We start from the raw sequence: 22997 nt of genomic DNA, 5'->3' as shown, positions 1-22997 counted from the left end.
GCTTAGTATTCCACGTGTATGCCTCTCCACTGCTGTACCTTCCGGCGCTTAAGACTGAACCGCGCTGCTGACGTCATCAATCGGCGAGTAGTGCACGACTGCGTGGGTCCCTTGTTCCAGCCGGACTGCAGCAGGTTGCGGACGGCATCCGTTGGTCACATTTGCTACCATTACAAATTGTAAGTGTTGGTAGTATGTTTCTTTTTATGTAATAAAAGTGTAAGTACGTTTTTACACTAGGCTGTATTCATTTCTCTACACGCTTGCTGTGGGGGCCTATGCTGAATCCTTGAGGGCAGTACCAAGTACAAGAGAAACCGTCCGACTGTAACCACGTGGGGTTCGTAGATATTGAGGTTGGAACGCGACACAGCACAGATTCTCTCCCCTGAAAGTGCAAGAAATTATCTTAGAACAACTGGGGCCATTCTGAAGACCATCAAAGCCACTCTGAATTGCATTGGTTAATCCACCCATTGCCAGGACTGTCTTTTCCATCAAGGACTGTATTTTGGATCATGGTATTGTGGACTTTAACTCATTAGCGCCGGGGACCTAGCTTTTTGTATTTTCATATAGTATGTTAGATTTGGAACTGTCTATTGTTTGCTGTCCCCTTGGCAGCTATTTCACATATTTGTTATATTTCGCACATTTTGTTTGATATTCATATCACATTAGCCCAGTTGGATCAAGCGCTGATAGAGAGCGTTATTAGTTAGTTTGTGGTTTATTTTGATCCTTCTCTCATAGTAATTCAGAGACTTACAAAGCTATTAACTTGGAACATAAACCTACCACCCACAAAGCTGCTTTTTTAGGTGTATAGACCGAAGCACTATACATAGATCCACAAACAGATCAACAAACAACCACAAACACCAACTAGAGAAAGGGAGCAAAACAAAAAAACATAAACAAAACCTTGGAGTCTTCTGACAACCTACTTTAATGTTTAATGTATCTAACTATATTCTATAAACAGATTACATAGGTTTAATTAAAGATCTCTCCTTCATTCCAACTTGTTAACCTGATCTGTTCAAACTGCAAATTGAGCTATACAAAACCTATCATAACTTGAGACGGAGCAACTTTTCCATAATACTTATAATCCTCATAACTAAATCTCCTCCGCTATAACTAAAATGTAATTAAGGAATACAGTAAAAGCTATTTTACAGTAAATACTCCTACTATAAATAAGCCATTAAAACATTGAGTAATCATGTAAAATTAGAATCTAAACAGGCATATAAAGGAGCAATTAAAAAGTACTCTAATTATACTCCATCTCAATAAGTTTTCGTTTTAATTTGTTTTCAGGGCATTGAGTCCGTCCATTCATTACCTAGAGGAGGGAATAGAACAACCATTTTGGATCAACATGAGGCATTCTGGATCTTCACGTTGATGACTAGAATGTCCCATGGAATTAATCCAGGCATACCCCGGTTTAAGGACACTCACTTTAAGTATACTCACGAGTAAGGATATAATCGCCCAATAGGCAAATGGCATTTCATGCATGCCCCTGTCAGCACGTCCTGAACAGCAATACCGGCTCCCTACCTGTACCGAAGCTGTGCGCAAGCGGGGAGACTATAGAGCCTGTTACAAATGCATTATTTACATCAGTTATGACGATTGCAGTACAGTACATGCATCGATAAGTAGAAAAAAGGCAGTGCTGCACTTTAAGTACATTTTCGCTTTACATACATGCTCCGGTCCCATTACGTACGTTAATGCGGGGTATGCCTGTATAGATTGGGATCTCACTCATTTTCTCTAATCTTGTTATATACAGGGCAATATGTTGTACAGTATCTTATTTTGGTAATCAATATTTATGTATCACTTTATTATGTTTTATTATTTGATTTATTTTAAATTATTGATACCACTATAGTAGCTACTATCTTAACCAATCATTGCTTTAACCACGCTTACTACGGACCACACACAGACATAGGCTGTTTGCCTTGCTTCTGTTTTCCACAGAGGGTCCTGCAGTCATATACAATTATTGTGGGGGGGGGGGTTGTCTGTGCAGTCAGGTCACAATACATCACACTCTGCTCTGTTATTGTGTTGCAGGACGCCGAGCTCCTCAGAGAGGAGCTACTATCTGAACTTATAATTTCCTGAACCACCTTACTGTGGACCACACACATACACTGGCTAACTGCCTTGCCTATGTGTTTTACAGAGATCCTGCAGGTATATATAACTGTGGTTTTCAATTAGTGCAATCGGGTTACAAAACATTATATCCTGCTCTGCTATTGTGCACGCCTGAGCTCCTGAGAGGGGAGCCACTAGTGTTATTCAGATATCTAGCAACTAGTTTTTCTCCCGCATCTCAAAAGGTCATATCTTTTCTATCTTAAACTGCTAGGTGCTGTTATACTCACACTTCGAGTTCCTGACACTCAGCAATTAGTTTGCTCCAGCACCCTTAAAAGTTATACCTTTTTGTAAAAAATGTCTACGTGCTGTTATATTAAGTTACCTACTGTTGAACTACAGTTTTAGCGGCTACACTTTAAAGCCTGCTCAACAATAATTACAGTATTTTGAGCCACTACAATTGGGAACTCATACATAATGCTATTTACCTGCCTAATGACTTATCTGACTGAGCAATTTACCACAACCCAATGATAAATCTGTTGCAATCCATTATATTCCTACATCAAAGATATGGATAAGAATGTAAATCCTTCTTTTTTGGAGAACATAAATAAATCTCATTTGGGAAATACAAATCATGTTACAAATTAATGATTTACTTTTTAAGCAACTGAATATTTTTCCTTTGGATTACAAGCCAATGCTTGTAAGCAGTCTTTCTCTCCCTCCATGGGTACTAGTAAATTGATTAGCCAACCAATATACTAACCTGACCGATATTTAGGGTCTAAGTATATCCATTTTTTAGCTATTGGGAATTTTCCAATAGTGACTCCTTGTGAGTCTTTTCTTAACCTACTCTATTTTCAGAGGGACAAAGTGAGCGCAGAGGCACATACGTTCAGCAATGTATTAATAAGCTTTACATTTAAGTTAAGTCAGGACTGAACTAAATAAGCTGTTCTAACACAATAGCTATACCTATACCTCCTTAATGATCTAGAGGTTGTCATCAATATCGACTACACCTGAACATACTTGCACACTAGCTGGTATAATTACTCGCTCTAATTACGGAGCCACACAGCCCTTCTGTAGATCGCCTTTTTTGGTCTATTTTGATGCATCACTTATTTTATTTACTAACTAAATAAAGATTATTTTTAATTATTCTCACATACATATTTGGATTGAGTGCTATTTTGAACTGAGTTCTTTCTCTTTGGTACATTTGTTGACACATTTCTCAGTCCAGCACCTTATCTACTCTCAATTATTACTTGGTATTAATTAGCTGAGCAGGGGTTTTTCTCATTTTTTCCTTCCCTCCCCAATCCTTTCCCGTGGTATATTCTCTAATTAATAACCTCAATAATGTATAATGTCACATATTGTTATCTACATTAGGTACCCTGACATATATTAAACATTCCCTGAAACTCTAAGCATTATGTAAGCAACACTGATTAACATAAGCAAGTATATCCAAAAGTAAACAAAGTTTATTAACATAATAAAAACAGGGGAGAAAATATAAAAGTGGTGGGGAACAAATTACTACCACTACTGGGGACAAAAACGACAGTGCATGGAGGCAAGGAAAAAATATGGGGACAGGGTTAAAGACTCTGAAAGAAATGATGAGCCTCGTGTTGAGACCCAATATCAGAAGGTAAGAGAAAAAGTCCCACCACCACGCTCCCACTCCTATGCGTTTCGACGTGAGTCTTCTACTGGGAGTGGTGGCAGACTTAGAGAAAACACAGACAATTTGTAGCCCCAATCGTAAGGGTATTTTGGCACCAAAATTAGCTTCTTCACAAACAGCTGATTGTCCGCTACGGCTGCATACATCCAAAAGGAGGGAGATAGAGAGTCTGCATCCGGGCACTGACAAGGCATCATCTCAACAGAAACCCCACGTTTATCACATTAGGCCAATAGCTGGTCACATTGCGTCATCGCATATTTATGTTCTCAACACACAGCTGATAGGCCATAGACTATGAATTCTCCCAGTCAACGGGCAGCATCGCGCACACACCTCAAATTTTATTACGTTAATAAACTTTGTTTACTTTTGGATATACTTGAGTGCTCCCTTAGGGATTCTTTTTTGTGTTGCTTTCTTATGATTCCTCTCCCTGGAGTACCGCTGGCTTCTAGTACATAATTAGATTATGTGCCAGCTCTTTTGAGCATCAATAATTTGTTGGTGTGTATGCGGTAGTCTTTGTGTCGTACTGATTTACATAAGTAATGCATTAGTAACAAATAGTTGACCATTTGTCATTTTTAAACAAGTGTATTTTCACGATTTCTATAGAATCTGGATTAGAGTCTGAAACTAATGGCATCATGTGTGGTAAATAGACTTTTCCAAACATTTTCCTATAATATTCTACAAAGTAGTGCATTATTTGTCTGTATATATTAATTGGTTTTAATATGTTCATACCGTGTGTATAGTTATTAGACCTACAGAAGACTTGATATAGTTACACATGTTTGAATTATCCATTCAGGTGGTTTTAGCCCTGAAAGGGATTTGTTCATTGATTTAATATTGAACACTTTATTTGTAGAGAGTGTAGGGTGCTCCGTACCTTGGGGGAAGCACTTTGAGTAAAGATGGAGAATGAACCCTTCTATTGTCCCCTCAATGACCCCACCTAGGGAATACAAATCATAGGTGCTTACAATCAGAATGGGGAGGGAAATTTTTTTAAATGCTTCCAAGGTTGTAGAGATAGAGAAGGCACAATTTTTAAAATTTTTATTATACTTGAAACACCTTCTTCTAAAATTAATAATTCAAATTTAACGGGTATTCCCTGTGAATACTATCGCTACTGCCGTGCTGTGTAACCTGTGTGGCTCTCAGGAACCTAAGTCTCCGCTGCGGATCCTGGGGAACATGCATATATTACGATCTCTTGGTGCAGCGCCTCCACCTGGGAGGGATCCCAACGGAGTGGGAAAAGGCCCTCACAGGAAATAATCACATTAAGCGAACAGTGGCATAACAGAACTGGCTTTACTGCATATAAAGTGGTTAATAACAGGTGTCCCTCCCTTGAGGGGACTCTAAATACTGCGTTTGGCAACACGCCTTCCCTTACACCGAGTGATCCCACCCCGTGTCCATAACTCTACACAATCTGTCCCCACCCTTTGAGGGAGAAAGTATATATGACTGCACAATCACTAGTCCCGTAACAGTAATAAGCAATAACGTTGGTGCACTTGCTGAACGGAGTTACCTGCCGAGCACTCCAGTGCTCGGGCCTGCAACAGAACTTCACAAAGGATCGGCCGATGGAAGAACACCGAAACCACCATCCGGGGCGATCCCACCCGAAAGGCCTCTGCAACGGCAGCAACGGTATAGGCCCAAACCTCTGGCGGTACGCGAAGCGTCGGCTGTGTCTATTTTGGACTTTCTGTACAGTAAGGGGCAATGTCCCTGACTGGGGCGGGTCCCTACAATACTCAGCTGTAGTGACTTAGGGTTATCTGGGGCCTAAGTGGCTGCTGGCCTAGTACAGAGAGTCACTGACTCCTGCACGCTACCTCCTTCCCTTAGCTGCTCCCGACACCAACTGAACTGCCTATTATAATCCCACGCATATGTCTATTTTCATTGCAGGGAGATGTTCCAGCCTTACTGGCTCCCTGGCGTCACGTGGGGCGCTCTGGATACTCATGGGAGATGTAGTCCCTTACTGTGAGCCCTGCTCCTCGCGCGCATCTCCTGCGCATGCGCAACTCTGCCGAGCAATAATAGCGGCGCCCTGCACTTCGAGCCGCCGGGACCTTAACAACGCGACCGCGGCCTTAGCAACGGCCCGCACGCGTTCCCAGCACCGGCTGTAAGTGCAAGGGGGGGAACCTGGCTACACAAATAATAACCAAGAATGAATATGTAGATTACAAATGTTTTCCCCTTTTATCAATTCCTATAAGAAAGCAAAACATGTACTATTTTCTTAATTATTTTTTAATCCCAATACAATGTGTATCCAATTTATTTATTAAACACAATGAGTTCAGATGGATGAATGTGTCAAAATCCAATCCAAGGACTTTCAGCACTGGGTTTGACCAAAATCCAATTTGCACACTGAAATCCGAAGGCGGATTGGGCACTACAAAAATCCACTTGATACATCATCATCTGGATGGATTTCATTTCTTATATCTGATTCCGGATCAGTGAAATATGGCTTTTGTAGTAGAGAGAGAAGGGGGAAAGGGAGAGACAGCTGTGCTCAAAATGGAACACACCTGAGCCATATGCTAATGATATATGCAAAGTTTATTTAAATGACTTACATCCTACACTTCCTAAAAGGATTTCCATAAGGACTATATTGAGCTGACAATTCTAAGGCACCTTGGGAGGAATTGGGTACTGATCTCAGGATTAGGACCCACAATTTCTGCTATTCTGTACAGTTGCTCTAGCAGTGTGCACTTAACCAGCTGCTGGGTAGCATTGATTTCTAATTAGGACCCTAACGTTGATCTTACAATAAATTTGCTATCAAACTTTGGAAAAAAACTTCTGGAGTGCTGACTGTTCTGGCTTATGTACATAATCTCATCTTCAGTCTTAGTCAAGGCTCTACTGAAGGCCTCCTCAATGATCTTCCAGGTATTGCAAATACAAGCCTCTTTTCTCTATTTTGCTCCAACAAATATTCTGATTTCATCCATCCATCTTACTTGAGGTTGTCGTCTTGGTCTTTTGATGTCCCTTGGAATCCAGTCGAGTACCATCTTCGTCCAACAGTGGTAATTTCTGCTTGCGATATGTCTGGTCCACTGCCATTTACATTTGTCACCTTTCAAACTTTTGCTGCATTATACAAGGATTGTAAGTAGAATTCACTTTTTTTGTTTATTGTATAATTCCTAGCTGGTTATTTGTCTTTAGAGAGTGACAACATGTAATTGGTTAATCATCATGGGAAAAGTAATTGTAATATTTTATGTGGTAGGTGAACTTGTTTTAGACTTGATATACCGTATTTCCTCGATTGTAAGACGCCATCGATTGTAAATTAATTTTTCACTTACCATGGAGAGGTCCCATGGCAGCAGAGGATGAAGCGGGAGGCGGGGCAGGAGAGGTCCCACATCTGCACATGAAGATGGACAGCAGCCAGGAGTGTGGCAGAAGGACAGGTCCCAAATCTGCAGGTGAATGAAGATAAAAAGACAGTGGGTGAGCGGGCGGGCGATGGTGGTGCGGCAGCAGGAAATCATAATAGCAGGAGAGCTGAGATGGAGCAGAGCGGCATAGGGGAACGGCTTGGGAGGTGCACACTGGACCACTGTAACACCGGAAGTTGACCGGTATCTGACTTCCGGTTACAGTGTGCACCTCCCAAGCCGTTCCCCTATGCTGCTCTGCTCCTGCTCAGCTCTCCTGCCACTGCCGCCGCCGCACACCCGCCGTCTACTTATCTTCATTCACCTGCAGACTTGGGACCTGTCCTGTCGCACACCCGCCGCACTCCCTCTCCTGAAACATGGTAAGTGAAAAGAGGGGTTTAGTACTATAGACACTTTTTATTATTATTTTTTTTAATACATCGATTCTAAGACACACCCCAATTTCAGACATGTGAAAATCGTAACAAAGGTGCGTCTTAGAATTGAGGAAATAGGGTAGCAAATATGGTGACCTTTGTAAAAAATAATTACAATGAATACAATTGTATTTCTTTTCTTGTCCCTCTCCCCTTTACAGCTTTACAATTTTACATCAAAGTTCAGAGATATAATTACTACAATACAAAGAAAGGAATTCAGTATATGAATTCTTACATTGTTTTATTTAAGTAATAATCCCCTCAGAACAGGGCATTACTGGCCAATAACGCCCTGGCTGGAAGAGTTGGCGGCCCGAGGCGAAGCAGTGGAACTTTAGCCCAGCCAGGGCATTATTGGCCAGTAATGCCCTGTTCTGAGGGGATTATTACTATTATAAGCTAAATGTAGATTTTTGTCATAAATAATAGACACTTTTGTATAGTTATATAGATTTTTTTAATTAAAATAAAATGGTAAATACATGAATCCACCTCTATATACTCTTACACTGCAGATATCTATATCCACACACTGCCTCCCCCTCTGTACACACACACACACACACACACACACACACACACACACACACACACACACACACACACACACACACACACACACACACACACACAACACAGCACATCTACACACACAGCAGCTCAAAACACAACACAGCAGAACTACACCCACACACACAAACTGCTGCTACACACACACACACACACACACACACTGCTGACACACACACACACACAACACCTCTACACACACATACACACACTGGAGCTGTGCACACACAACACAGCACCTCTACACACACAACACACACACACACACACAACACAGCAGCTCTACACACACACAACACAGCAGCTCTACACACACACACACACATAAACACCACAGCAGCTACACACACACACACACACACACACACACACACACACACACACACACACACACACACACACACACACACACACACACACCACAGCAGCTCTACACACACATTAACACACAAACAAAACACAGCAGCTCTACACACACACACACAACACAGCAGCTCCACACACACACACACACACACACACACACACACACACACACACACACACACACACACACACACACACACACACACACACACACACACACACACACAACGTAACAGCTCTATACACACGCACACACGCACACACACACCACCTCTACACACACACACACACACAACACAGCAGCTCTACACACACAAACTCTTCTGCTACACCCACATGCCACACCCATAAACACTGCTACTGACACTGACACACTGACACACACACACACACACAATGGAGAAGAGTGATCTGGCACACACCCAATGGTACAATGATAGATATCACCTGCCGGTGCCCACGGATAAGGGGGATCGTCTGCAAAGTCCCCAAGAAGTCACATAGGTAAGAAAAACAGTCCAGGCACTCGGTCTTTCCAATAGAAAATATATTTAATCCAGCATAAATTCCTATGCTGGATTAAATATATTTTCTATTGGAAAGACCAAGTGCCTGGACTGTTTTTCACACACACACACACACACACACACACACACACACACACACACACACACACACACACACACACACACACACACACACACACACACACACACACACACACACACACACACACACACACACACACACACACACACACACACACACACACACACACACACACTACTGCTGCTATACCCATAAAAACTGCTACTGAGACACACACACACACACACACTGCAGCCACAATAAAAAATGCAGCCACAATCAAAAATGCAGCCACTTACTAAACTTTGCAGACTCTCTCCCCCCCAATTCAACTGAATCTGCTCAGAAAATCTCAGTCAGCTCGGGAGGGGGAGGAGTCAACCCATGGCTGATACTTCCTGACCAATACCCTGCCCTGTCTCAGAGCTGTTACTTCATTCTGCCTGGAATTTCAACCAGTCAGAGAGCAGGGTTTTCAATAATGCCTGGAATTTTACTGCTTTAGCCTATAATTACCTATAATAAGCAACATGATCAGTTTTTGTCAAATTCCTATGTGCATAGCCTCTTAGAGGAAAGTATTTCTTCTCTCCTGCAATTAAAACTTTAACTTGCCTTAAGAAATTACTAGTTTGCCTTATAATTTACTCTTTCATGCACATCCCGTACTCCTAAAATAGAAGTAACTCTTATTAAGTATCTATTAATTAAACTGTTATACTGTATTATTAATGCAAAATTACCAAAAATGGTATGCAATTTGAGGAGAAAAAAATATTTGCGTATCCATCAAGAATTATCTCTCAGTCAAATTTTGCACAGATTGATATCTCATTTGCATATGCTTTTCCCCCACAATTTGCAGCAATACTGCCTGGAAAATTAAAGAATTCTCACCTCACTCAGGTACTGTATGTGAAATAGGGATTTTTCTGGTGAGAGGCAGAGATACAGTCAATAGAAATGTAACCTTTTTCCCCCCCCAGACTCATCGGTGGTGTCTAGGGTGCGTGAGGGCAGATTACATGCGTAGTGGTGGTGCATACCTGCGTGGAACAGGAGGGCCTGAGCTTCCCGCGATGTTATTGGGGAGACAGGACCAGGCTTCTGGGGTGGTAGCCTCCATGCTTTCTTAGTGGTGCAGCGCCTCCATCTTCTATACTCCCAGGAATATGGGATAGGACCTGTATAGAAGAACCCCCTTGGTCCCAGGGTAAATGCTCCAAACTCACACAACAGTCTTTGGTATAAAAGGATAGTCTCTTTATTGGTCAGATCAGCGACTCCAAATGTAATGGCGACCAGCAGCCACAACAACAACAGCAATGTCCTGCTAATTACTCCACTCTCCTCCCTTCACCGGTCATTCCTCCTCTCCTTCCCTCCAAGTCTCTCCTCCGACAGGATGGTCTGGGCGGGGGCGTCAATACCCCGCAGCCCACCTCAGAGGTTAGCCTCTGGGTGTAGACTGGATTCTCCATTTCACCCCCAGCCGCGGGGTGAGGAGCATTGGTCCACCGGGTCTATCGTGCTATCAGCTCTACTCAAAGTGGCTGAGTCTCTCCGCTCCTCTCTCTGCTCCTGTACGGCTGCACAGGTGAGACTGCACTGTCTCCTCCAACTCCTCGGACAGCACGGGGCTCGAACTCGCCCAGGACTAACAGAACTGTCACTTACAGGAGCGGCTGCTAAATATAGTGTCAGCCCCACCCATAATGATGTCAGCAGAGCCTCCCCTCTGTCTCGTGCCTGCAGCAGAGTCAGGGGCCTGCGTCTACCACTCAGGGCAGGGCTAGGAAGGGGGAAAACCCATGATAACTACTGGTGCCTGCCCTTAACAGGACTTACCACAGTAGGAGGAAGATAGGTATAGCCCATGCTGTTTACAGGGGGCTACAGAAAGATAAAGGGACAGGCTAAAAATTGCTGTCTTTGCATAGTTTGGACATGCGATAAGGACTTAGTGAATAAAGCAAGATACACATGCAAATGCACTTTTTTGAGTTTAATGAATAGGCCACAATGGATGCAACTGATGTGTGTAAGTAGTTGTTCCTACTAGTAAAGAGCACAGTCAAGATCACCTTTCTATAGGTTAAAAAGGCAGTCCCACTGAGCAACATACGTATATTTGAATTGCAGTGAAAATTATTTCAACCTAATTCTAGGAAGAAAGCTGCAATGAATCTAAAGTTGCAAAATTCAGGGCTGTGTTACTGTATAAAACACTTCTTAAAATACATTTTTGTCAAAAAAAATTGTTCAAAAATTAGGAAAGTGCTGGATAATTTTAATACAGAGTTACTATAGCTATTTATGTCATCTTATTTTTAGATGTTTATTTATCTATATCAGTATGCTAACATGGAAAAAATGTCCAGTCCGCGCTCTTGCTCTTTAAGAAACTGGAATGGTGGTTACATATACTACATTTATTATAGATATTTCTTTAAATATTTTTGTATAGTTGGTTTAAATACAAACAGTGAAAGTCTGAATAATCATACCATATTTTCATAAAAATAAAGTGAGGTAATTCGAAACAAAGATAAAATTAAACTAAGAACAGAGATGGAGAAAGGCAAAATATGAAAGAAAGTTTATCTATGGATACCATGTAGATGGTCTAACAAGTCTAAGCTGCAATGAAAAAATCTGTAAAACATGCAGGAAAAACACATTTTAATCCCTGTAACATTGTATCTTTCATAGACCAAATATTGGTTTTAGGAAGCAGATTTTCAACAGATAGATATTGAAGATTTTATTGAGTGCAACATGTTTAATACAGGCTTGAACTCCGGCAGCTAACAAACAATCACGTTTTCAATCTCCTATCACTGTAGACACTTAAAGTGGAGCTATACAAGCAATAACAGAACAAGAAAACACCTGCTCCCATGATCATTTTCATTATCCAGTTTTAAAGCAACCAATAAGATTCTCAGACTAAAATTACCTGTAACATTCACTTAAAATTGTCAGAAATTATCAAGGTTTCTGGCATTGGTGAACAGTTGGAGGAACAAAGCACGTTGCTCTGTCAGACTGGGGCATTGAGGATCCACCAAAAAATTATACTGTTTGCCTGCCTCCCCTCAGCTCCCTTCCCTTTCTTTCTCTCTCCTCCTTCCCCTAAACAGCTCATGTTGTCTGCTGCCCTGCACACCCTGCTTGCTCCTTCAAATGTCAGGGCGTTACGCAATCCTCCCCTACCTCTGTGTGTGGGTCATTACCTGCAACCGTGCTAGTATAGGGGAAGGGGTGTTTGTTGGGGAACAAGGCATGAGTTAGGATTCCAGATGGGGATATGAGCCCAACAGGATATACCAAGCTCCCAGGCAGCCCCCTTCAACCCTTAACTGGGGAATGTAAAGTTTAGTGTTTTAAATTGTCTTTTAAAAAAACTACGCTTAAAATATTTTGCAAATCTACTGTATAAGTATTTTAAACTTTGTTAGAAAGAAAACTAAATATTTTGTGTATATATGTACTGTATATAAAAATGTCTGCAGTTTTTTATTCAATAGGTTTTTTAGCTGTTCTTGAACAATAGACATAAAGCTGCAATCTCTCATGATAAAAAAGAAATACTTCTTGTTTTTGCCTGCCACCCTGAATAATATCTTGTACCACCAACCACACACTGGTAAAACAGACATTTAATTTGTATGTCCTTGTTTATTTGGTAAAGCAAAATAACCATCTTTATGACATGCAGCATTTCCATTATGTATGTACCTCCATAAGGTTAAACAACTTTTTTCTGTTGCACTATTTAACAAATGGTTTTGTTTGCCATTTATATACCTTAGTATTCCATATTGGCACATGTATGCAGGGTTTAGTTTACAAAGTGAGGGTTTACTGTGGTATGACAATAGGCAGCTAATTAGACAGTGCACCTTTTAATTAGTACACTTGTGACTTCACAACTGTCTGTGAAAATAAGAAAATAATGACATTGCATGGCAGCCTGGTTTAAATCCTGGGGTCAGCTCCTTGGGACCTTCGACAAATAACTTTATCCCCCAAAAATAAATTCAAATCTCTGCCATGCAGGGACTCATGCCTGCCAAAATGATAAGTACAACGCTGCATACCCTGTCACTTCTATTAAAGATATTAATGATAAAAATTAATAGTATTAATATTATTATTTGGGCAGAAACGTTCTATGTAATGTTTTGTGTATTGATATTTGTAGAGGGGCCCAAATGATTTCACCTAAACAAGAGTCATTTAATTAAATTCTCTGGCCAAAGTATTTTTAAGCCTACAATCACTCATCTGTATTGTATTGTATGTCTTTATTTATATAGCGCCATAAATATACATAGCGCTTCACAGTAGTAATACATGTTGTAATCATATAAATAACAAATAATATAAATAACAGGTCATGGGAATAAGTGCTTCAGACATAAGAGTAACAATAAGGAAGAGGAGTCCCAGCTCCAAGGAGCTTACAATCTAATTGGTAGGTAGGAGAACGTATAGAGACAGTAGGAGGGAATTCTAGTAAGTGCGTCTGCAGGGGGTCAAGCTTTATGTATCATGTGTCCAGGATTATCCACAGTGCTATTCATATGCTTCTTTAAGCAAATGTGTCTTAAGGTGGGTCTTAAAGGTGGATAGCGAGGGTGCTAGTCGGGTACTGAGGAGAAGGGCATTGCAGAGGTGCGGGGCAGTCAGCAAGAAAGGTTTAAGGCGGGAGAGAGCTTTATATACAAAGGGGGTAGAAAGAAGACATCCTTGAGAAGACCGCAATAGTCGGGATGGTGCATAGCGAGAAATTAGGGCTGAGATGTAAGGAGGGGCAGAGGAGTGTAAAGCTTTAAAAGTGAGGAGGAGAATTAAGTGTGAGATACGGGATTTGATCCGAAGCCAGGAGAGGGATTTCAGGAGGGGAGACGCGGAAACAGATTTAGGAAAGAGTAGAGTGATTCTGGCAGCAGCGTTTAGTATAAATTGTAGGGGAGAGAGGTGAGAGGCGGGGAGGCCAGACAGCAGGAGGTTGCAGTAATCGAGACGGGAGAGAATGAGGGCCTGAGTCAGAGTTTTAGCAGACGAGTAACAGAGGAAAGGGCGTATCTTTGTGATATTGCGGAGGAAAAAGCGACAAGTTTTAGAAACTTTTTGAATTTAAGAGGAGAATGTGAGAGAGGAATCAAGTGTGAACCCTAGGCAGCGTGCTTGGGCTACTGGGTGAATGATCGTATTTCCAACAGTAATGTGGAAGGAGGTAGTAGGGCCAGGTTTGGGAGGAAGTATAAGGAGCTCTGTTTTTGCCATGTTAAGTTTCAGTCGGCGGATGGCCATCCAGGATAATATTCCAGAGAGACATTCAGAAACTTTGGTCTGTATAGCAGGTGTATGGTCAGGGGTTGAAAGGTAGATTTGTGTGTCGTCAGCATTGTGGTGATATTTAAACCCAAAAGATGTGATTAGGTCACCTAGAGAGAGTGTGTAAAGAGAGAAGAGAAGGGGTCCCAGGACAGAGCCCTGGGGTACCCCCACAGAGAGATCGATAGAGGAGGAGGAGGTGTTAGCAAAGGAGACACTGAAAGTACGATGGGAGAGGTAAGAGGATATCCATGATAGAGCTTTGTTCTGAATACCAAGAGTATGGAGAATGTGAGGAGAAGAGGGTGTCAAATGCTGCAGAGAGGTCGAGCAATATGAGCAGAGTGTAATGACCTCTGTCTTTGGCAGCATGGAGGTCGTCGGTTATTTTAGTAAGGGTTGTTTCAGTAGAGTGAGCAGAGCGGAAGCCAGATTGTAGAGGGTCTAGAAGAGAATAGGTGTTGAGAAAGTGTAGCAATCGAGAGAATACAAGATGTTCAAGGAGTTTGGAGGAAAAAGGAAGGAGGGAGACAGGTCGATAGTTAGAAGGACAGGTAGGGTCAAGCTTGCTGTTTTTGAGCAATGGTATCACGGTTGCATGCTTGAAGGAGGATGGAAAAGTACCAGAGTAGAGGGAAGAGTTAAAGATCTGTTTGAGCATAGGGATTATAGAAGAAGCAAGAGGTTTTAGGAGATGGGAAGGAATGGGATCAAGAGGGCAGGTGGTAGAGGGAGAAGAGGAGATCAGCAGTGACACATTCTCCTCCGAGATAGCAGAAAAAGAGTCCAGAAAGGCAGGAGGAGAGTTAGGAAGTGGTGTGGGATGGGAGGAGGCAACAGATGGGATGTTCTGATGTATGGATTCCACCTTTTCCTTAAAAAAGTCAGCAAAATCCTGAGGTGAGATGGAGGAAGAAGAGGAGGCACTAACAGTGTTGCACCAAGCTCATCCCACCTTTTTAATTGCAGTTCTTGCTACAGTAAGTACCTGTAAATGACTAGTCTATTGAAGACAGCTCTCCCTCCATTAGAGAGGTTATGAGAGCTTTTTGCAGGTGCAGCAGTGTTAGGACTAACTCCTTCCACCATAGTGCCACTACAACAAACCTGGCTCTAATCAGAGGTGGTTTCTGCAGTGATTTTAAAGATTGCTGTGGCTCAATAGATATTCTGAGTCTACCTTTCAGTGAATGTGGAATAGTCACTTACCCACTAATAACTCAATAGCCAGATGAGGAGGTAGACTTAAATAAACTAGCATCAGTGTGGATTTAGTGTAGGAGAAGGAGCTTTGAGCCACAGCCTTGTAAACGGGTCCACAGTCCACATGGTGCAGCAATAGGGAGGTTTATTTATTATTCTGTTATCTATCTTAATTATTTGGCTTATCCAGTATTTAATACAGCTATAGGGAATCCCTTCTCCCCTCCACTCCCCTACCCTGGTTGCATGTTTACCCCTAATGACTAGGAATGATCTCCTAAATTATTTTCTCATGCAGCACTGTAGTAGCACTACAGGGGAAGAAGTTTAGCCTATTAAAGTCTACCTCCTCACATGGCTACTGAGTTACTAGTGGGTCACTGACATTCCCACATTAAGTGAAAGGTGCACCATTATTTATACACCTCTGTCCCAACAACTTCTTTACCCCTCAATAAAAAACACCCACACAAATCCTCTATTCACACCCTCTATCTACTCCTTCCTGCTGCTGGGGATCTTCCCTAAGCCTGAAGCCAGACATACACACCTGATCTCCCTCATGCCTCCCTGCCACCTCTTCCCCTGTAAATGGTGTTAACCTTTTAATTTAACACTGACCTTCCTTAAATTTTACCCCACAAATCAAGCATCCCAATAGCCTGCCCTCATGGTTACTGTCCCACATTCAGTCACTCCTACCACCCATTGTGACCGAGCACTGCCATCTACAGCACTTATTCCCTCCCCTGCTGTCTCTGTAAGTTTCCCATTAAACCTCTTACATTGTAAGCTCTTCGGGGCAGGAATTTCCTTTCCTATTGTCTGATTTTGCTGCACTTATTGTATAATTATAATTCCCTGTATTGTATTCTTTGTGAAGCGCTGAGTACACTGTTGGCGCTATATAAATAAAGACATACAATACAATACTCTGAATATCCACTGAGTCACAGCAATCTTTAAATCACTGCAGAATCCACCTCTGATTAGAGCCAGGTTTGCTGTAATGGTACTATAGTGGCAGGAGTTTAGCCTATTAAAGTCTACCTCCTCACTGGGCAATAGAGCATCACTGGTGGATCAGTTACTATCCCACACTTTGATATTCCTTGAGCCACATCTATCCTAAAATTGCTGCTGCAACTTCTGATTAGAACCAGACCTACCAGTAATCAGATATTTCATGGCAATTATCCTAGGTCTATCTCAGAAAGATTTTGGAGATTGGTAGCTCTGAAAATAGATGTTTGCTAGACTACTCAGACTTATTACATAGTGTCTACTTATACTTTAGAAGCAACCATCTATTTTCAGCTCATAGTAATATTACTGTAAGAGCAATGACATTGTCAGTACTTTTGCTGACTGTGATAACTATTCACTTATTATTGCTTCTACCTCCAAGCAATAGGTGATACCCAAGTAATCATATCTGCTAAAGCATTGTGTTCTATACACTTGGGTCTCCGTACACTGTTCTTTTGATTTTATAAACTTTATTTAATCATGTGTCAATTTACATAGTTAGAGTTACAAATTTACATACTGTAGTAGTTGAGGTTAAAAAAAAAGAAATGCATCCATCAAGTCCAACTTATGCTAAATGTAGATGACATATACTTTATCCTATATTTGTATGTTCAGAATATTGATCCAGAGGAAGGCAAACAAAAAACCCCAGTGAAGTATCATCCAATGATATCTCATAAGGGGAAACATAAATTCCTTTCTGACTATAAATCAGATTTCTCCATGTATCAACATCCTTCCCATATTTACTTTTGTTTAGTATATTCATGTATATCTTTCCTTTCTTAAAAGATGTCCAACCTTTCTTTTAACATATTAATAGTATCTGCCATCACAGTCTCCATGAGTAATTAATTCCACATTTTAATGATCCTTACTGTAAAGAACCCTCTCCTTTGTTGCTGGTAAAATCTCCTTTACTCCAACCTTAAGGGATGACCCTGTGTCATTTGTACTGCCTTTCGGATTAATATTGCTTTTGAAAACTCCTTGTATTGTCCCAGAATATATTTGTATATAGTTATCATATCCCCTCTTTGATGCCTCTTTTCTAATGTAAACAAATTAATTTAGCTAGCTTCTCCTCATAAATCAGATTACCCATCCCCTTTATTAATTTGGTAACTCTTCTCTGAACTTTTTCTAATTCCATAATATCTTTTCTAAGGAGTGGTGCCCAAAAGTGTACTCCATATTCAGTGTGGTCTTATTAATGCTTTATAAAGGGGCATAATTATGTTTACTTCCCTTCCATCCATTACCCATTTAATGCAAGATAAGATATGGTTTGCCTTTGCAGCTACTGCATGACTAAGGACACTATTGCTAAGCCTGCTGTCTACAATCAATCCTAAATCCTTCTCCATCAAGGGTTCTCCTAATATATCCCCATTTCATTTGCAAGTTGCCTGTTTATTCTTGTTTCTCAAATACGTAACCTTACATTTATTTGTATTAAAAAGTATCTGACATTTACAGTACCTGCCCAAGTTCCCAGTCTATCCAAGCCCTTCTGGAGAGAAATTACATTTTGCTCTGATTCTACTACCTACTACACAATTTAGTGCCATCAGCAAAGATGGAGACTTTTCTATCAATGCCAACCTCAAGATCATAATAAATAAGTTAAAAAGCAGGGGTCCCTGTACCGATTCTTAAGTTACGCCACCCACAACTTTAGGCCAAGCTGAAAAAGTTTAATTTATTACAACTCTTTGTCTGTCATTCAAGTAGTTTTCAATCCAGGTGCAAATAATTTAGTTAAGCCCCATTAATTTTATTCTGATTTAAATAAATGTGATTTTATTTGTCACTCATTATCATCTGTTGCATGTATTATACTAAGTAAACCCTTATTTGGTTTGTCTGTAACTGGGATCACATCCATACCAACAGATTTTCTTACTAAAGTGGATTCCATTCATTAATATATTTATGAGGTAGTCTGACTACCAAGTGTTATTGAATTGGATGTGAGTGCAGTCAAGGGATGAACTTCTAGCTCTCTTTTTTCTTTCACATGTTCTGTAGTTCTGTAATACTGTAGGTTGTGGGGCATTAAATGAGGCACAGCAATATGAGTTGGAGACTTTTGGTCAAATCGATCGAATTTGTAGAACAAGAATGAATTTTATCAAAAAATGACACTTTCCACACAACTCGCAGCTACTAGAATATCCTCCCCATTGTGTTTAAAAAAGAACACATAATTTTTCCAGTAGGTAAAACAAAAATGTATAATTTTGGCCTTTGATACAGAATGTAGCAAGCCATTAATGACATTCCCACAAGAATGTATTTTATTGTCCTAAATATATTTTAAAACATTTGTAGTAAAAGATATCACTTATGAATAACTCCTCTTTTATTTTATTAAACTAACTTAGAACAAGAATAGTTACTAAGGAATCATGTAATTCAATAAGCTTCAGAGAAGATTACTGTAGGTTCCGAACCTGTCAATGGGCATACATACAGTAAGAGTTTTCCTTATACAGAATCTATAATTAGCAAGTAAGAAAACGCGTTACAGTACCATATGTTGCGTCTAGTAAATTTTAGCGGCATAATCAAAAACAATGGTAATGGGTATAGCATCTGCTTCATGTGTACATACAGTTTGTATTGCCAGCGCTCCCTCTTTTAAAATGCAATATGGTGACCAGTAAAACCAATAGGAAGTTGCAACTAATGACATTGTGGTTTTCTGAAGACTTCCAAATCCTATGTGATTTGTCAGCCATGTGCCTCCGGAGGACCCACTGATTAATTAAAAAAAAAAAAATATTAGACATAATTGCTGCTAAAGACCCTAACCATATAAAAGTTCTCACAAAGCCTAAATAATACAGGCCTAGATTCACTAAACCTGGATTAAACTAGGGAAAATACTATAATAAGTGATTTTACCTAAAACAGGGATGGATATTATTTGCCTTGATGCTGTATTCACTAAGATAATTGTATGCAAAAACAATACCTGTAGTGTACTTTAGATCAAACAGACAAACAAAAGATTCCCCCTTGAATGCACTCGGGTAGATCGATGAGTAATGATAAGTTATATTAAAATCCTTTTAATCAATGATAAAATAGTAATTGTATAGAGGGGTGTGGTGCAAAAATCCAGGGCCACCCCCTAATGACATACCAAACAAAACTTCCAAATAATAAAACGGAAGGTGGCTGAAAGAATCACAACATCAAATTACATCGGCATAGATGCCATGGTATACCTTGTGAAATTCCTGCAGAACTAAGTGCTATCCCCTAATAAGGATGCACTTATATCTAAAAAATCACCAGTCTCTAGAAATAAGGCTAATGATGCTGAATCTGGAGGACAAAAATACCCTGGCACTAACATAAGGTGGCGAATCAGCCTGACTCAAATAAAAAGTATGTCAAACCTAATATGACGATGCAGATCAAAAAAGAAACAGCGTGAACATCACACTACAGCGCGCGGGTTCGCGCTTTCTCAAAGGTGAGTGCACATTTGTAAGCATGCGTAATTTATAGCTGATGGTAGTCATGGGCAGGCATAGGGAAATTTAACCCCTGTGCTGCCGGATTGAAAACTGACAAATGCCAGAAGCTGTGCATATTGGTTGAGTTCACTGAACTCAGAAAGCGCGAACCCTGGATTTTTGCACCACACCCCTCTATACAATTACTATTTTATCATTGATTACAAGAATTTTAAAATAACTTATCATTACTCATCGATCTACCCGAGTGCATTCAAGGGGGAATCTTTTGTTTGTCTGTTTGCATTATTCCCTGTCCCCTTTTGCACCTGTATATGATCCTTACGATTTGTTCACTACTCTCTCTACTTTAGCTGATGCGGGAGTCCTCCCTCCCTTCCCTTTCCCCCGTCTCTTCCCTTCCCCTGGCTTTCGTGTACTTTAGCTCATAAGTATTTTTAACAATAATGCCTACTTCAATGATTCTTCCATTTTCCGTATCTCTGTAATATAATAGGTGTCCATTTTTGAGTTCCCTGAGGCTTTCATTTTTTACTTTTACTTCACTCTGGCCATTTTATTCTTTTGTACGCAAGGAGAGAAATAAAACTGATTAAAGAAAACAAAAAACAATAAACATTAAGAACCACGGGCGAACTTTTGAACTAGAGCTGAAAAGTAGCTTCATTTTGCTAAAAATGCACAGGGACACTTTAAAGCAGCAATTCATAGTTAATTTTTTTCTTTATAATTATTTTTTATGTATTAAGCTTCTCTGGGTTGCTAAAACAACCATTGAGGAAGCAACACCACTTCCTTTTTTAAAATAGGCAGCCATATTGTGTGCCTTGGGAAGCAAGATCTTCGCTGATCGATCACGGCAGAACGGATTCATCAGAAGTTTAGAAAATTGCTGTGCAATAAAGACGAGTAGCTGCTGCATTTATTAAAACAAAAACAAAAAACAAAACGAGCGAGAGAAAATGCACCTTTAACAAACAATTATAAAGATTGTTGTTAAAAGGCCAGAAAAAAAATGGAGGCGTTGCTAACAAAAAACTGCAAATCAAAACTCGATAAAAAATATTATATGACAAAGCAATTACTAAGAAACAAGAAATGAAGCAATTCCAAGATGCAAGAATTGAACATAGAGAGCTGTGCAAGATGATCCGCAAGCGTTAAACAAGAGATATTAAATAATAACTGATATAGGGAAGGAAAATATAGAAAACAACAAAAGCTTAAGGATAAAGCAGCGACTTATGATTGGAAAGAAGTAAATCATTGCACTTAAGCAACATGATGGATCAACAACAACAAAACTGTACACTAATCAAAGAACTGAGGCTTTATACATGAAATTGTACGAGAACACAGATTATTAATATAGTTTATATGTAAATTGCAAATATTTTCCACAGCGTGATACGATGGGTATTTGATAATTACATAAACAGAAAGTTACATACATATAAGGACAGACATGCATAAACAAATACAAAATGTAACGAGGGACCTGCTCTTGAGAGCTTACAATCAAGAGGGAATGAGAGACAATGTTAAAACAAAAACGATAAAGTGGCTGCTCATTGTGGGAGGGAATATTCCTCAGGTTGGAGTATGGTCCAGCCTGACAGCTGATCCTATCAAAGTTTGAGTGTGGGGATGTTACATAGCATGAAGATTGGTCCAGCTGCACAGCTGATCCCAATGGGGTTGAAGGGGGGAGTTGGATGTTAAATGTTAGAGGTATGCCATATAGGCTTCCTTGAAAAACTGAGTTTTCAGGGATTTGTTAAATGTGTGAAAGCTGGGGGAGAGTATAATGATACATGGTAGAAAATTCCAGAGAGAAAGGGCAGCCCAGGAGAAGTCTTGTAGGTTGGAGTGAGAGGAGGTGATAAGGCAGGAGAATAGATGGATGCTGTGGGCAGTTTGTCAGGAGCGTTAGATATATATTTAGGAATGAGGTTAGAGATGTAATGGGGGCAGCATCGGTGAAAGTTTTGTAAGTCAGAGCTGGGGTTTTACATTTCATTATAGAGGATATGGGAAGCCAGTGTAGGGAATTGCAAGGTGGAGCAGCAGAGGTTGTGCGGTGAGTGAGGTAGATGAGTCTGGCAGCAGCATTTTGGATGGATTGGAGTTGGGATAAATGGGCCAGGATGTAAACTAGGAGAAGGTTGCAGTAGTAAAGGCAGGACAAGCTGAGTGAATTAGGATTCTAGTTGCATCATGAGTGAGAAAGTTGTGTATCTTTGTGATATTTCAGAGATGGAGACGGAATCTGAGGAATAAAGGAGAGATCAGAGTCAAAGATGACCCCTAGACAGCGGGGTTGAGGTGTTAATGAGATTGTGGTGTAATTGACAGGGAGGGAAAGTTTGGGGTTATGGGTGGAAGCGGAAGTGGGAAAGAGTATTAGTTGTGTTTTGGACATGTTAAGCTTCAGGTAACGGTGAGACACCAAGGAGTATATTGCAGAGAGACAGTTGGTGACACATGAAAGGAGAAAAGGGGAGAGGTCAGGGGAGGAGTGGTAGACTCGGATGTCATCTGCATAGAGATGATACTGAAAGCCAAAATATTGTATTGTAATACTGTAGTTCACCAAGAGATGAGGTTTAGAGTGAGAAGAGCAGAGGGCCAATGACAGAGCCTTGTGGGACCCCAAAAAAGAGAG

This window comes from Ascaphus truei, chromosome 5, assembly GCF_040206685.1.
Source record: "Ascaphus truei isolate aAscTru1 chromosome 5, aAscTru1.hap1, whole genome shotgun sequence".
Classification (NCBI taxonomy): domain Eukaryota; kingdom Metazoa; phylum Chordata; class Amphibia; order Anura; family Ascaphidae; genus Ascaphus; species Ascaphus truei.
Note: the sequence above shows the minus strand (reverse complement) of the source record.